The sequence below is a fragment of the Amblyraja radiata genome, chromosome 1, assembly GCF_010909765.2.
Source record: "Amblyraja radiata isolate CabotCenter1 chromosome 1, sAmbRad1.1.pri, whole genome shotgun sequence".
NCBI classification, from domain to species: domain Eukaryota; kingdom Metazoa; phylum Chordata; class Chondrichthyes; order Rajiformes; family Rajidae; genus Amblyraja; species Amblyraja radiata.
Genome location: NC_045956.1, coordinates 66,850,902 through 66,868,600, shown reverse-complemented (window position 1 = coordinate 66,868,600; position 17,699 = coordinate 66,850,902). Strand labels below are relative to the sequence as shown.

Genomic DNA, 17,699 nt, shown 5'->3' with positions numbered 1-17,699 from the left:
ATCCAGCTAATTAACAAAATGATTTATTTGAAGGATAAAGATATTGCATTCTCTGGAAATTTACATTCCAAATATGCATCGTAACTGCTAAATTTAATTTGACTTGCAATCTCTGCTTGCTATACTGAGTACAGATCCATCTTGAAACTATTAATTACACAATGACAAATGCTTGTACATAGCATAATCTGTATTCCTTTCTTGTTTTGCAAATAAATTTATAGATACAGAAGTATTATGATTTGCTAAACTTGAACATTTAGGAGCCAAACGGAGCTGAAAACTCTATGACTTGAAATGATGTCTTCGGGAGAGAATGGTTATTATTCACAGAGGTTAATCCTCCCAGTCTTGGAGCATTACCACAGCAGCCCTTCACAGCAGCACTCCATACTTAACCATTTCCAGCTTCTCCATCGGTGACCTCACTTTCATCAGTTCATCAACAGGGATGATTGCTGATGACTTTGCAGTGTTCAACTCCATTTGCAACTCCTCAGAAAGTGGAGCGAATGCCGAAACGCAACAGGCTGGATGGAATTAAGTGACATTCATGCTGTTTTGTTTAGTTTAGTTTAGTTTAGTTTAGTTTAGTTTAGTTTAGTTTAGCTAAGTTTAGAAAGACAGCTTGGAAACAGGTCCTTTGTCCCACTGAGTCCACGCCAACCAGCGGTCACCTATATACTCGTTCTATGTTACAGAAGATAATTAACCCACAAACCTACATGTCTTTGGAATATGGAAAGAAACTGAAGCACCTGGAGGAAATTCACAGTCACAGGGAGAATGTACAAACTCTGTACACACAGCGACTTTAGGATTAAACCAAGGTGACTGGCACAGTAAGCAACTTTACTGCTGCGCCACTGTGCCACCCTTTAAGTCATGACACAAATATACGAAGATACTTATTGCTTAAGTACTTAGCATTATTAGTTAGAAGTACTGAGTGGATATTTTATGAAACCTCTATTTACAGATCCCACTGTATGCATATTATCCAGAAGAACTTCACACCAAGGCTGGTGGGTGTATGAAACCAGCTGCCAGAAGAGGTAATTGAGGCAGGCGCTATTGCAATGCTTAAGAAGCATTTAGACAGGCACATGGATAGGACAGGTTTAGAGGGATATGGGCCAAACGCAGGCATGTGGGACTAATGTAGATGGGACATGTTGGCCGAAGGGCCTGTTTCTACTCTGTAAGACTATGACTATGACTCTAAGAAGGCTGAGACACTGAATAATGGAAAGTCTTTAGCTTCTGGTGACATCCTGACTGGAACAATGAACAACACTGCTCTAGAAATAATGGTAATCTCTTATGCATATAAAAGTCTGGCATTTACCCAATAATATGGAAAGTTGCCAAAGAAAGAAAAAAATGATGTCTCCATAAAAGTAAAAATATTCAACCCTGCTAAATATTACCATAGCAGCCTACTCCCAGTCAACTACAAAATGAGGGGTCATCATTGACAATGGAATCAAAATGCACCTTCCAATCACATTCTCTCTGATGTTTAGTTTGAGTCATATGCAAACTATTTGATACCAGGACTGATACCAGCCTTGGTTCAACAATATGAAGCTCAGTTCCACTGTGACCCTAGAGATAAAGGCCCAGCACCATTATCACATGACTGTTAAGTAATAAATATCAGTGAAACACAAATCCCCCCCAATTTTTTTTAATGCAATCTTATACTTGTCTAAAATGTTAATACCTTGAGAAATTACTCTGAGACAACAATTTTTAGAGATTAATTTGTTTTCATTTTTGCATGAGGTGTACGTTCTAAGGTGTGCAGGGATCATTGGTCAGTGCGAATTCAGTGGGCTGAAGGGCCTGTTTCCGTGCTGTATCTCTAAACTGAACTAAACTCAACAAATAAAAGGTATAAAAACGGCTTTGTTTGAAATGGAAAATCCATTTCGTTGTCTCTTATGAGATAATGACAATAAATTGAATACAATCCAATACAATAAAGTAATGCATATTAATTTAATGTAAGTTTATCCACCAACTGTGACTTTTCCCTTATCATTGCCTCTTCCAAGGATAGTTCTTGTTAACTTGATTTGTAACTTTGTTGCCGTAATACCTAAACTAGAGAACTGCACAACAGGAATGTAAATAAGCCGATTAAAATTAAATGTTGCTGATTATCTGCAGCCTCATGAGAAACATGGAGCTTTTCGTGTTCGTGAGGCTGTGGTACAATCTGGATATTCTGGACCCGAAACCCCAAGGAACATCAGTGGAGTCTCCTGCACCTTCATTCTTCACAGGCTAACAAAATATAACACATACAATCTAGTTCACTACTGTCCTTCAGCAGAAGAATCAGCCATCCTTACCCCAGCCTATATATGACTCCAAACATATACATCGTTGACTCCGGTGTCCTCTGAAGAGGACTAGTAAATCAGTCAATTGTTCTATTATCCCTACATATTAAAAAAAAGCAGGATTAAACCCAGATGGATTATTGTAATGGACCAGATATTATATTGAGACATTCCCAGCCAAGTTGACATTGCAAAGTCCTCCTCGTAAAAATCTGGGGATTGGGGTTAAATTGAGTGAGCTGTTCAGCAGACCAGTCAAACAACAGCCTAACATAGCTCTGCACCTTACAGAAAATGCCCGGCTCCTCCATCACAATGTGTAAGAAAGGACTGCAGATGCTGGCTTAAATCGAAGGTAGACACAAAATGCTGGAGTAACTCAGCGGGTGAGGCAGCATCTCTAGAGAGAAGGAATGGGCGATGTTTCGGGTCGATACCCTTCTTCCGACTGATGTCTGGGGAGGGTGCGGGACAAAGATAGAATGTAGGCGGAGACAGTAAGACTAGTGGGAAAACTGGGAATTGGAAGGGGATGGAGAGAGAAAGCAAGGGCTATCTGAAGTTAGAGAAGTCAATGTTCATACCGCTGGGGTGTAAATTACCCAAGCAAAATATGAGGTGCTGTTCCTCCAATTTGCACCGGGCCTCATTCTGACAATGGAGTTACTTTACCCTGCAACCACAAGGCGATGCAACACCTGTCCCTTTACCTCCCCCCTCGACTCCATCCAAGAATCCAAACAGTCTTTCTAGGTGAGGCAGAGGTTCACTTGCACCTCCTCCAACCTCATCTACTGTATCCGCTGTTCCAGGTGTCAACTTCTTTACATCGGCGAGACCAAGCGCAGGCTCGGCGATCATTTCGCTGAACACCTCCGCTCAGTCCATCTTAACCTACCTGATCTCCCGGTGGCTCAGCACTTCAACTCCCCTTCCCATTCCCAATCTGACCTTTCCATCATGGGCCTCCTCCATTGTCAGAGTGAGACCCAGCGCAAATTGAATTTGAGTGCAGGATCGAAATTAGTAGTAAAGTTGATGAAGTCCATGAGCTCTGCATGGGTGCAGGAGGTAGCACCGATGCAGTCGTCAATGTAGCGGAGGTAGAGTTCGGGGATAGGGTCAGTGTACGTCTGGAATAGGGATTGTTCAACGTACTCTACAAAGAAACCGGCATAGCGGGGGCCCATACGAGTGCCTATGGATAAGCCTCGGAAAAAACACCTTCTAACTTCAAATAACCCTTGTTTTCCCTCTCTCTCATCCCTCTCCCAACACAGTTCTCTGTCCCTGATTACATTTCATCTCTGCTGCTTTGTTGGAAAAAAAGCTGGAGTAACTCAGCGGGGCAGGCAGCATCTGTGGAGACACGGAATGGGTGACTTTTCAGGTCTCGATCCGAAACATCACCCATTCGGCTCTCCAGAGATTCTGTCTGTCCCGCTGAGTCGCTCCAGCTTTTTGTGTCTATCAAAGGAAATCATCTCATCTTTTCATGTCCACTGCGTTTCATGGATGTCATGTGTGACTTGTTCCAGGACACAGAATAATGGACAAATGAGCTTTGGTACCAGGCTCATGGTGCCACTAAAGCCACTTCCATCGTCCAACACGTTATATGGTTATATTTCGTTGGTATCATTTAAAAATAAATTGGATAGGCATATGGATGAGAAGGGAATGGAGGGTTATGGTATGAGTGCAGGCAGGTGGGACTAAGGGAAAAAAGTTGTTCGGCACGGACTTGTAGGGCCGAGATGGCCTGTTTCCGTGCTGTAATTGTTATATGGTTATATGGTTATAACACGTCTGATGCTAAATTACTTTGCTTGAACTTAGTTATTGGAAATTGAGTGTGCAGTTCATGACATTTCCTCTATTCGTCCTAGTGGGTGGAAATGTGCAGGTTGATCTGCTCCAAGTTCCATGAAGGGTGGAATTAGCTATCAATTTTCAACCATAGGTGCAATTATCCATCCACTTTCCCTCTACACTGTGCATGTCAATGAACTGGTTTAAAAAAAATACAGAAATGAGGAATAAAATCTCACAAATTCTGATATATGACATTGAATTTCATAGATCATATGTTTAGACATTTTATACATCATTTCAGATGTAAAAAGCCAATTAGAATGTTTAGTCTTAATTCAATGATAGAAGCTTATTGTTTTGTACTAGATTATAGAGATGATCGAGTTCGACAGAAATAAGCCTTGGAATTTTGAGTCGTATGTTTTGGGTGAGATGCAATGTGCGTAGATTGCATGTAAGTGAGTATGTGTGGTTGCATACATTCCTTTTGGAAGGAGATGAGGAGAAATTTCTTTAGTCAGATGAATCTGTGGAAATCTTTGCCACAGAAGGCAGTGGTGATCAAGTCAATGGATATTTTTAAGGCAGAGATAAATACATTTTTGATTTGAACGGGCTATGGGCAGAAGGCGGAAGAATGGCGGAGTAGACTTGATGGACCAAATGGCCTAATTCTGCTCCTATTACATATGACCTTATACATACTTAATCTAGGTGCAATCTTGAGAATTGCATTCAAACCACCCAGCACACATTGGTTAGAAGCTTGTATGCTCTAACAGTTCTCAGGTGGAACCATTGGTGTAACAAGTGGAATGACTTGGGTAATCATTTGTGATAGGTGGCTGGGGGAATTGCACCACTTCTTAAGACATTGCATTGTAGATCAAAGAGGCCATGAAGGACACCCAGAAGATCAGATGCCTGGGGCTTCACAGAATGATGATCAGAAGCCTGGATTATTATGCAAAACGTTGCTGTTACTGTTATGTGCTGCTGTAATTTATGTTCAGGCACTTAGGAATGCATGGAAGAGCATATTCCAAAGTTTCAATACAATTGATACATTCAATACATGCTGACAAAGTCCCATTAACATTGCACCATTACTTTTACTCAACAATTTAATTGTAAATTAGATTAAAAAATACCAATTACGCAATGACTTTCCAGGCCATTGTGCTCTGTGGTAAACTGATGTTCAATATACATGTAATGTTTATTTTAAATGCAGTTTACTCCTAGAAATTAGGGGGCTATTTGACCGACTGTGTCATACCAAATATTTACTTGTTTATCTTTGGTATTATAAGGCACATTGCATGAATGTTGTTTTACATTGGTACCAATGACCCGTGCCATTATTTTACCCCTCTTGATGTGAGTCATCCGACAATAATTCATAGTTTGCAGCCAGCACTGGAGAAACATGCAGTTAGGAGCAATTTCCATAAAAGGAAATCAATCTCTGCTGCTGAAGTAAACTTTCTCTCATATTCATGTCTGTAGATGCTCACCACAGAAAGAATCCAAGCAGCACAGTGAAGTGCATGACTTCATGTTGAACAAATACATCTACAGTACACAAGTTTGTTCTGTCTGCAAACTAAACAGAAGGCAAAATGTCACAGTAATAGTGCAAGCATGCAAAGAAGGTTGTTGTTTTTGAGATTTTCTCTACCAGCATTAAATACACGGATTTCAGATTTTAATGTTTTGATTCCACTGCAGTAGAATTATTTTAATTATATTTTTCTTAGAATTGTTGTTCTTTTAACTTATTTTGCCTATCATTAAGGTAGCTAGTGAAAAGGAATAAAGACGTGGAAAGAGTGGAACTATTAAGCCTAGATGTTGATGGAATTGTGTTACAAAGGTAGAGTGTTATTTTCCAGTCAACTGTAAATTCAATCAATCATCATCAACTTGTTCCTCTTATCTCAAACTCAGATTTCACATTTGACGGTAGGCCTTGTGTAAGATGCAGGTAAAATGTCTGCAGAAAATGTTCAATATTTGTGTACAAAGCATTGTTTTTATTTTATTTGTAGCAAGTTTCTTTTCCATATTAATGCAATTAAACTTTAATTTTGAAAACAAATCCAATTCATAATATATTATGAATTACTGTAAACATACACATTTATAGACCACTTTTCACAAGCTCAAACCACTCAGAAGTACTTTGCAGTCACTTCTGAAGTATAATGGTGATGAGTGTTTAGCAGCAGCTAACTTGCACATCACAACATCCTACAGACAGCAGTACAATAATAACGATATAATGAGGTTGGATGATGTTGTTTGAAAGCAAAATATTACCTAAGGCACCAAAAATAACTCACTTACGCATCTTTGAAATCCAACCTGTCATACCAACCTGAGAAGTTCTCCATTTAATGTTTGAAATAAAAGATACCACCTATTCCTTTCAACATCCCCTGAGTTCCTCCTCAGAGGCAGGTATGACTATTCAGAAAATGCACCGGGTGGCGCCAGCAATGGCTGCCTCGCTGAGTCTCAGTCCCTTTCTTCTTCGTTGTTTCTTTAGTCTGTGTTAAATGTATGTTTTTAGTGTTCTTTAGCTTGTTTTATGTGGGGGTGGGGGAAACTTTTTCTAATCTCTTACCTCGACGGAGATGCGATTTTGTTTTCCGTATCGTATCTCCGTCCACACTGCGGCCTAACATCAAGGAGTTGGCGGCCTTCGCTGGAGACCGACAACGAGAGCTTAACTTAACTGCGGACTTAACACCATGGAGCCCGTGATCCCTTTGCCAGGAATCGACCTCTGAGCTCTACCTCGGGTGCCTGCAGACTTTAACATCGTGGAGCTCGTGGTCTCTGGTCAGAGACCGACATCGGGAACTCCAAGCCACAGGAGCTTCGATCACCTTGACGTGGGGGCTTTGACCGCCGGCTGCGGGAGCTTCGATCGCCCCGACAGATGGTTCGACTGCCCCGACCATGGGAGAAAAATGAGGGAAGAAGATTAGACTTTATTACCTTCTATCACAGTGAGGAATGTGGGGAATCCGCTGAGGTGGATGTTTATGTTAACTTTTATGTAGTTGTGTGTCTTGTTGCTTTTTTAGTATGGCTGTATGGTAATTCACATATCACTGTACCTTAATTGGTACACGTGACAATAAAAGACCTTTGAAACCTAAATTGAGTGAATATACAGGTAAATCTGCTTCAATTAACTTGAATTAAACCAAATTTCAGAAGCAAAAGACAAAAGACAATATGCAGCTATTTTTAGTCCCAGTGATCTCTGAAATATGCACTAGTATTGTGTATGCACCTTTATATGGTAAATGTTCTTATCTTAAACATTTGGAAAAAGCTTATTGAGAATAGAATATATGTTTGGATTCAAATTGTGTGGCATGAACATACCTAATATTGACAAATGTCACAAGGCATTTTACATACTGGTGTAAGAAGGTAAAATTAGTCCAAAAAATTGGATATTAAGGAGGAATTTAATGGTTGAGAATGTGGAGCATATTTGGGTGCAAGTTGCTCAATGGCTAAAAACTTAGCTGATCAAAAGAAAGAGAGAGGTCAGAACTTCAGAAGATGTACAGTTGGGATGAGGTTAAAAAAATAGTAAATGGCAAGATATAATTTAAAAACAAGAAGGAGTATCTTAAATTTGTCTTAAAGAGTACCAGAAAATAGGATATAGCTGATTGGGTAGAATGAGTATAGAATTACAGATTTTTGGAAAATTGGAGTTTGCAGAGGGCAGCGGCACAGTGACACAGGCTCAATTCTGACTTTTGGTGCTATCTGTGTGGAGTTCTCCATGTGGGTTTCTCACATTGGCTCAGGTTTCCTCCCACATCTCGAAGCTAACTGGTCACTCTAAATTCCCCCGTGTATAGGTATGTGGTAAAATCTGGCAGAAGTTGGGGAGAATACAATAGCATAGGGCTTATGTTAATCGGCGTTTGATGGTCAACGTAGACTTGATGGGTCAAATGGCCTGTTTGCATGCTGTATGGCTCTATAAGACTGTGAACTTGAGAAGATCCTTGCCATAATTGTGTTGGGAAATTACATAGGCATGAATAAAAAGTTCATGTAAAATTCCTCGGCCTTTCAAACAAATACTAAATCAAAGGATTAAGAAAACTGTTGAAATGGCAGGCAAACAATAGTCATGCAAACTATTTAATTCAGGATGATTATCCTCCATTGGTGTTAGCTGTTAATTTAAGGAAATAATCATGACCAACCTTGTGCACTTGTCATGCATATGTTTTTAGAGATCTTAGGTGTGTTGATTTAAATATAATTTGTCTGAATTTTAAGCAGAACAGTCAAAATGCAATTTTGCCGGTTGCTAAATCACCTCACAGATCATAAACACACCAGGTTCTCATTTTGGTGTATATAACCCATGACCTGTATCTGGTGTTGCTCCCTCCTCTTTTTGTTTAGGTTGGTCCAATAAAAGGTCTCAGCACCATCTCTTTCCAGTTTTGTTCAAGGATCTCTCTGTGAAACATAAACCTTACTTCTCTTTACTGCTGCTGAGGGACTTGCTGCATATTGCCAACATTTTCTGCTTTTATTACCAACTAGCTTCAGTTGGCTTTGTGAATACTCATATGGGGAAATTTACTGGAGTACCACAGACATTATAGCTGCTATTTGGAAAACCTCAATTTTATTATATTCCTATGGGAAAAAGTGGAGGGAAAAGGACGGGGACAAATTGACAAAGACATCAGCAAAATAGACAAAGGAGGTGAAAAAATAATAATTTTCCTAGGTCTTCATACATTTAGGTTGTAAATCAAGGTTATACTAAAGAAATAATTTTAAAAGATGTTATGAAGCCAAAAATGGTGAAATCTCAGTTAAGATGAATTGTCACCTTTTTAGAATTTTGCCCAAAAAAGAGATGCTGGCCAAATATAATATAATAGCCTTTGGAGGAATGTGCCTTTCTTGAGATGGCAAAGACACTTTCAAGGTTTCAATGTCCCATGTACCATTTAAGGTATAGTGAAATTTGAGTTACTTAAAGAGGCTTCCATGTTTGAGAGCAGAGCAACACATGTTCAAGATTGTGTACACCACCAGCAAAGTTTGGGAATTGACAATGCAGAAAAAAGTGGCAGGCATAAAGATGATTCCTAACCATTGGTACCACCCCAAGAATGTATAAAACTGTTTTTGTGTAAATTGTATGTTGTTATTGCTGCAGTTGCCCTTCCTCCGCATTCCCCCTTATACCTTGGGAAATGGAGAATTATGCAACTGAACTCTGGTCCTGGTTGGTAGCAAAAGAGATGCCAACTGGCAGCAGGGGCTAAAAAAAAGGGTGTGCCAGAAATCTCGTCTACCAGTAAAAGCAAAATTCCTGTGGGTGAACCAGGTCCAAAACAAGGTCTACATTCTTGGGGCAAGAAACATTATCTCCTCAGCACAGGACTTCAACACTGCAGGAAACCCAGTGTCCCCAACCCATTTAAAATATGAGCATACTTGTCTGGATCTACTTGTTGATACGTATGTGCCTTAATATTGGATCTGATATATTTTTACATTTATTTCTGTTCCTGTCAATGTATTACTTTAACTTTGTTAATATTATTTTGTACACTAGATAGAAATATGTTTGATCTTGAACATCTCCCATATCTCCTCAACGTGAACAAAGTTGTTCATGGCACTTAGCCACATGCTAAATGCAGCCTTCATTCAGCTCCCCTTAGATTGAGTGAAAGTGAAAATCATGAGCATAAAGTTTGGAAAGTGAAATACTGTCAAACTATATTTGCAATAGTATCCAGATAAAAGGATATGGTCACAAAATTTATTGATTGGCCGACTATGTTCCTATTAATATAAATACCAACAAATTTCATTGTCTATTAAAATGACCATAACATTTGATCTCTGCAAGCATAAAAATAATATGGAAGGATATTATTTGCCAGAATGACTTGCAGTTAAGGTTACCCCTCAGGATTTTTTTCCCAGGGAACACAACAGGGATCTCTGTTGTTTGTGATATGTATAAATGATATGGACAGAAATGTAGGCATCTGGTCGGTAAGTTTGCAGATGAGATAAAAAATTGGTAGCATTGTGGATAGTGAGGAACGTTGTCAAAGGATGCAACAGGATAGAGATCAGTTGGAAAATTGGACAGAAAAATAGTGGATAAAGTTTAATTCAGAAAAGTATGAGAATGTAGACAAAAATGCTGGAGAAACTCAGCGGGTGAGGCAGCATCTATAGAGCGAAGGAAATAGGCAACGTTTTGGGTTGAAAACCCTACCTCAGACCTGAAACATTGCCTATTCTCTTCGCTCCATAGATGCTGCCTCACCCGCTGAGTTTCTCCAGCATTTTTGTCTACCTTCGATTTTCCAGCATCTGCAGTTCCTTCCCCCTGGTTATTCTCACTCTACACAACCAATTCACATCCCAGCATAGTTCAGTTAAAATTTATAAATACGCAGATGACACAACCATCATAGGTCTCATCTCGAACAATAATGAAACAGAATACCGCACTCAAACACACAAAGCAGTCACTTGGTGCACAGATAATAACCTCTCACTCAACACATCAAAAACACACGAACTCATCATTGATTTCAGATGTAAGGCACAACCCAAGACCCCCCTACTCATCTCAGGCGAACCCATATCCACCACTGACTCATACAAATTTCTAGGCACTCACATAAGCAATAACCTCAAATGGAAAATCAATTCAAATCACATCTACAAAAAAGCCAACCAGAGACTCTTCTTCCTCCGCCAGCTCAAGAAGTTTAGAGTAAGGAAACACCTCCTAATCAAATTCTACACAGCCATCATCCAAAGCATGCTCACTTCATCAATTACAGTCTGGTTCAGCAGTTTAGACACTCACTCCCGTAATAAATTACAACGCATAGTTAACAAAGCATCCAAAATCATCAGCACTCCCCTTCCATCAATAGAATCACTCCATCACAAACGGTCTGTGTCAAGGGTGAAGAAAATCATCTCTGATCCCTCCCACCCAGCTCACCACATCTTCCACCTGCTGCCATCAGGAAGGCGCTACAGCTCACTGTCCGCCAAGACATCTCGATTTAAAAACAGTTTTTACCCACACGCAATCCGAATTCTGAACACACTATGATAACAGCACATATCCTCCCCATGTATGTACTGTATATTGTATGATGTTGTGTTTTATGTTATGTTTGACGGGAATCAGCCTACCTTGTAACATCCTGTACTGAACCTGAATTCCACCAGCTTGACTGTGTGGTCATTAAATAATCTAATCTAATCTAATCTAATCTAACAAGTATGAGAAGGTGTATTTTGTCAGGTCAAATGCATGCGGAATGTAAACAGCAGGACCTTATGGGTATTAATATTTGGAGGCATCTTGGAGTGCAAGTCCATAGCTCCCTGAAAATGGCAATACAAGTAGATAGGATGGTAAAGAAAGTATACTTTATAAATCATGCCTTTATATGCTTGCCTTCATAAATCGGGACATTGAATATAAAAATTGGCAAGTCATGTTGCGTCTGTATAAAACTTTGGTTATGCTGCAGCTGGAGTATTGTGATCGAATCAAATCACTTCTGATCGAATCAAAACAGAAAGGATCTGGAGAGGGTGCAGAAGAAGTTCATCAGGATGGTGCCTGGATTGGAGAGTATTAGCTATAACAAAACGTTAGGTAAATTTGAGTTTGTTCTCACTGCAGTTTGGAGGCTGAGAGGTGAGTTGATAAAAGTAAATAAAATTATAAAAGGCATTGATTGGGGAGGTCTTTTTCCCAGGGGGAATTGTCAAATACTAGAGGGCATAGATTTAATGTGAAAGGGGAAAGTTTACCAGAGATTAACGAGACAATATTTTTACACAGACAGTCGTTGCTGCCTGAAACGAACTGGTAGGTGCAGATATGATAGCAACATTTAAGACAGACATACGAGCCCACAAAGAATAGGGATGTAGAGCTTGTGCAGTCAGATTGGATCAGTTTAGATTGGCATCATGGTCGCAGGGCCTGTTCTTGTGCTTTACTGTTCTATGTCTATTTTATAGTTAACCTCTCTTCCTGCTGTAGTAGAGACATCACAAAGTTACTTTCACTGAGATCACATTTTTAATTTAGTGATACAGCACAGAAACAGGCCCTTTGGCCCATCGAGTCTGTGCCGACCAGCGATCCCGCACATTAACACTATCCTACTGCCACTACTGACAATTTACGATTTTACCAAGCCAATTAACCTACAAACCTGCACCCATTTGGAGTGGGGGAGGAAATCGGAGCTCCCGGGGAAACCCCCTGCAGGTCACGGGAAGAACGAACAAACGTCTTAATCTTTGGAGTCTCTCAAAATAATTTCCTATCCACTGAATTGTTGTAGTCTCAGCAGCAGGTCACATTCTACATGGTTTATATTATTCCGTAGGATGATTTAGTCCCACGAGCCCACTTGAATCAATTAAGTAATGAGTGCTGCAATCGCACATCAAAGGACTAATTTAACTTATTGACTTGAATTTAAAATGTTGCGTCAATTACAAGCATTATGCAAAAACATAAACTTTCTTCTAACTTCAATAGATGTGTAAAGGTGATCATTCTTCTTTCTGCCATGTACATCAGGTGCAGTGGTTTTTCAGGGTACAAATTCTGAAATTACCAAAGTTACAAATTGCATAATTTATTCCTGGATAAATGTTCTACAGCCTTTATTTTCTCAGAGTAATCGAGTTTCACTGACTAGATTCTCTTGAAATATTGCTATTTAAACTTTACCAAACATCACGTGATCTTCACTTCAATCTTATGATCAAATGTATACCCTCACACGTATACCTTGACTCATGGAGGTCACAATTATGGTCACTCTCAGCTCTCTAGTCTCAGGTCATTTACAGGTTGGTGCTGCTCCTGAATTTTATTCACATCTCAAAGATTGTCTTCGCTGCTACATTTTGGAGGTGACTCACATATGACAGTCAAGGCAGAAAGAACATCAAGAGTTTATGCTCAAGATTCCAGCATCTTATAGTCTCATTCATGTGTCTGTGGGAAAGAGCATCTACTTTTCTGCAGCTCACAGGAGCAGGCAGAGTGAACATGAGCATTCATCACTGAACATCGCTACAGCTTCCCAAAGTGCAAATATTCATTGATTACACATGTTCTCACAGAGCCCCCCTTGACAACCTTCTGCCGGGATTGCTTAACAGTAATCCTGGAAGGACTCTTGCATAAAGAACATGCCTCCTGCTCTTTACTTATGACCCTTGAAAACACTGCCCTAACCCCTTCCCATCACTGTGGCAGCAACACATTCACTTCCCTGGAACTGGAAGAGAGTTCTTGCATTTTTATGTGTCCTTCTAAAAGCTGATCGCTGAGATCACACAAGTTGATACATTACCGACAGCTGTAACAACTTGCAAATATCAACAGGAACATTGTCAGCTTCAGCACAAGATTATAGTTGGAGACCAGACAACTGGTGGCATGGTGGCGCAGTGGTAGAGTTGCTGCCTTAGAGCAGCAGGGACCCAGGTTCAATCATGATTACAGGTGCCTGTCTGTACGGTGTTTGTATATTCTCCCCGTGACTTGCGTGGATTTTCCCCGGGATGTCCGGTTTCCTCCCACACTCCAAAGACGTACAGGTTTGTAGGTTAATTGGCTTCCGTAAATAGTAAATTGTCCGTACTGGGTGTAGGATAGTGTAAGTGTGTGGGGATCGCTGGTTGGTGCTGACTTGGTGGGCTGAAGGGTCTGTTTCCACACTGTACCTCTAACCTAAACTAAACTAAAACACTGCATTGTGAGTTTTGTAGTTCACTGGCAATTGTAGGGTGACCTGCAGCAGTGTCTAACACCAGAAATGAACGGCCATGGAGCAAACTTTTGGCCATAAACAACTGTTGTCTTGCCTTTCCCTATATTTTAGACTTTCCTTTAGAGATACAGCGTGGAAACTTTGGCCGACCATCGATCACCCCGTACACTAACACTATCATACACATGAGGGAAGATTCACTATTTTTACGGAAGCCAATTAATCTAAAAAACCCGTACGTCTTTGGAGTGTGGGAGTGTGCAGAGCTGGTCAACACACAATAGGAAGATTATGATTACGCTGGAGAGGATTCACTAATATAAAATGTAATAAAAAGGCAACTGCAGATGCTGGTTTGTACCAAAACTCCAGAGCACCTGGAGAAAACCCACATGGACACAGGGGGAACGTACAAACTCCATACAGACAGCACCCTAATCAGGATCAAACCCATGTCCCTGGCGCTGTAAGGCAGCAACTCTACTGCTGTGCCATTGTAACTGGATTTGACATAGACTCTCCCACCTAAAGCAGCCATCTGGGTTACTATTCTACTCTGGACTTATCTTTGTTCTATTTCTATGTTATGTCAGATATTTATGGACTGAATTTGGAAATATAATGATCTCACTCAACAGGACAAGCCTTCACAAAATGTTTTGCTTTACTTAGACAGCAATATCCCCATGAGACATAGCTGCCTTCCTTAATCTATTTTCTCAGAGAACACAGGATTAAGATACAGGATTTCTTTCCCACACTCCTGAAGCAGTGCTCTGGTCCCTTCTGGCACACATTGTTTTCTATCTAATACCAACTATTAGGCTTATGTTCAGATACATGTTCCCAGGATAAATTCAAACTATCATCCTGCTGTTGGAAAATGATGTAAGTGAGAGAATAAGTGGCCTGTTGATAGGATCTCTGTAGTTTGCAACACAAATACTGTAGTTTAAGGTAGTGAAGAAGGCAGTTGTGATACTAGCCTTCAATAGCTGGGGCAGAGAAGAAAGGAGGAGGGAGCTTTATAAAACACTAGTTAGACCACAGCTGAAGTACTGTTATGCAGAGCTGGTCAACACACAACAGGAAGACTATGATTACGCTGGAGAGGATTCACTAAAATGGTATAAAATGTAATAAAAAGGCAACTGCGATGCTGGTTTGTACCAAAAATAGACACAAAATGCAGGAGTAACTCAGCAGGTCAGGCAACATCTCTGGAGAAAATGGACGTGACGTTTTGGGTTGGAACCCTTCTTCACACGGATTGTAGTGGGGAGAGTGGGGGGGAAAAATTCTTCTGAGATGCTGCATGGCCCATGAGTTACTCCAATGTTTTGTGTGTCTCTTTACTAAGATGTTAGTGTATAAGATCATGAGAGGAAAAGATCGGGTAGATGCGCAAAGTCTCTTGCTCAGCGTAGGTGAATCAAGAACCAGAGGACATATGTTTAAGGTGAAGGGGAAAATATTTAATAGAAATTTGAGGGTAACTCTTTCACACAAAGGATGGTGGATGTAACGGAACAAGCTGCCAGAGGCGGTAGTTGAGGCTGGGACTACCCTAACATTTAAGAAACAGTTAGACATGTACATGGTTAGGACTGCTTTGGTGGGATATGGACCAAATGCGGAAATGTGGGACTAGTGTAGCTGGAACATGTTGGCCGGTGTGGGCAATTTGGGCCGAAGGTCCTGTTTCACACTGTATCACTCTATGACTCTATGTTGCCTGGGATAAAGAACTTCATTTAGGAGAGGAGACTTAATAGGTTATTTTTGTTTTCCTTGGAATGAACATGACTCAGAGGTGCTCTGATTGAGGTGTGCAATATTATGAAGGAACAGGGTAGATGATAGAAACATTTTTTACCTGTTAAAATGTTGTTAAACACCAGAGGACATGGATTAGCAATAAGGAGTAAGAGACTTAGAAATGACATATTGAAGACGTCTTTCACCTAGTTAGCGATTGGAATCTGGAATGCACTGCCTGTTTGGGTAATGGAAGCATCTGGATGAGCATTTGAATTGCCGTGGCGTAGAATGCTTCAGATCAAGCAAATAGGATTACTGTAGATGGGTAATTGATGGTCAGCGTGGACATGATCAGCCAAAGAACCTTCCTCTACAACATAGAACTGTACAGCACAGGACAGACCCTTCCATTCAGAATGACCATAACAAAGATGATGCCAAGTTAACTACTCTCTTCTGACTACACATGATCCATATCCTTCCACTCCCCGAATATCCTTATACCGATCTAAACGCCTCTTAAATGCCACAATCATATCTGCCTCCATCACCATCCCTGGCAGTGTGTTTCAGACACCCACACGGTCTATGTAAAACACTTACCCTGCACAACCTTTTTAAACCTTGCCCCTCTTACTTTAAGCCTATGTCCTTTAGTTTTTGACATTTCCACTCTGTGAAAAAAGTTTGCTGCATGATTCACTAATTCTATGGTTTAGTGTAGATTATTATTGTTACATGGACCAAGGTACAGTGAAAAACTTTTTCTTGCATGCTATCTAGTCAAAGAAAAGACTTTACATTAATACAATCAAACTGTCCACAGTACACAGAGAAAGGGTGCAACATTTAGTGCAAGATATAACAAAGATCTCCAATATAGTAGATGGGAGATGCCTTTTTATATTTCTGTACCTCTTGCCTGATGGGAGAGGGGAGAAGAGGCAGGTCTTTGATTATGCTAGCGGCCTTGCCGAGACAATGTGAAGTGGAGATGGAGTCAACGGAAGGGAGGTTGGTTGTGATGGTCTGGACTATATCCACAACTCTCTGCGATTTCTTACGTGTCTATGAAATTACAACAATTCATAGACATCTAAATATGTGATACACTTCACAATAGTTTTCTAGGCCTAGTGGTTGCCTCTGTGATATCTGTTTCATCAGTGTTGCTCTGAGACTTGCACTCTTGGGCCCTCCATACCCGGATCTATATGTCCAGGTTTAACAATTACGCTTTCACTGATGCGCCAGTAGACACCGTATGGGCAGTTCATAAATTACAATGTCCATTCTAAGAAGTGGAAGACAATGCCAGAACAAGTTGGTGACATTTATTTACAGCTTGTGAAAAATTGCAAAAGCAGATGGGTTCAGAAGCTAATGAAATACTACAATATTTCAAAACAGGGCCATATCCACAAATGCAGATGTTACATTTTTTAGCCCATGGGAGTGAAATGGCTCTCCACTAGCTCCTGTAACATAGTTCCATTACTATCCTGGCAAAGCTTTACAGACTCCAGCCACTCATTATATGTTTAAAAAATTCCCTTTTTGTAGATTTTTTTCCTGATCACCAACATTCTATGTCCCCTGCTTCTTGAACACAATGCCTATGGAAAAAAGGTTATTCTGCCTATGCCCATTGCGCTTTGAAATAGTATTTCCTTGCAATCTCCTTTGTTCCATGGAGAACATCTTCAGTGTCTCTAGTTTATCCACATGAATACATCCTTTATTCCTAGAATCATTATAATTAATCTGCAAATAATGCAAAGCCTTAACATCATTCCTAAAGTGTGGGCTACAGAACTGGATTTCCCTTGTGGCTGACCCAGTGTTTTTAGAGAAGTTCATCATTGCACCTTTAAACCCCAGGTATGGGGTATGTTTTTTAACCACTTTC

General features: G+C 40.3%; 1 protein-coding gene across 3 annotated transcripts in view; it reads right to left on the bottom strand.

Moving 5' to 3' along the window:
• Positions 1-17,699, bottom strand: part of synpo2 (synaptopodin 2) — a 109,632-nt gene that overhangs the window by 71,558 nt on the left and 20,375 nt on the right. The window lies entirely within an intron of this gene.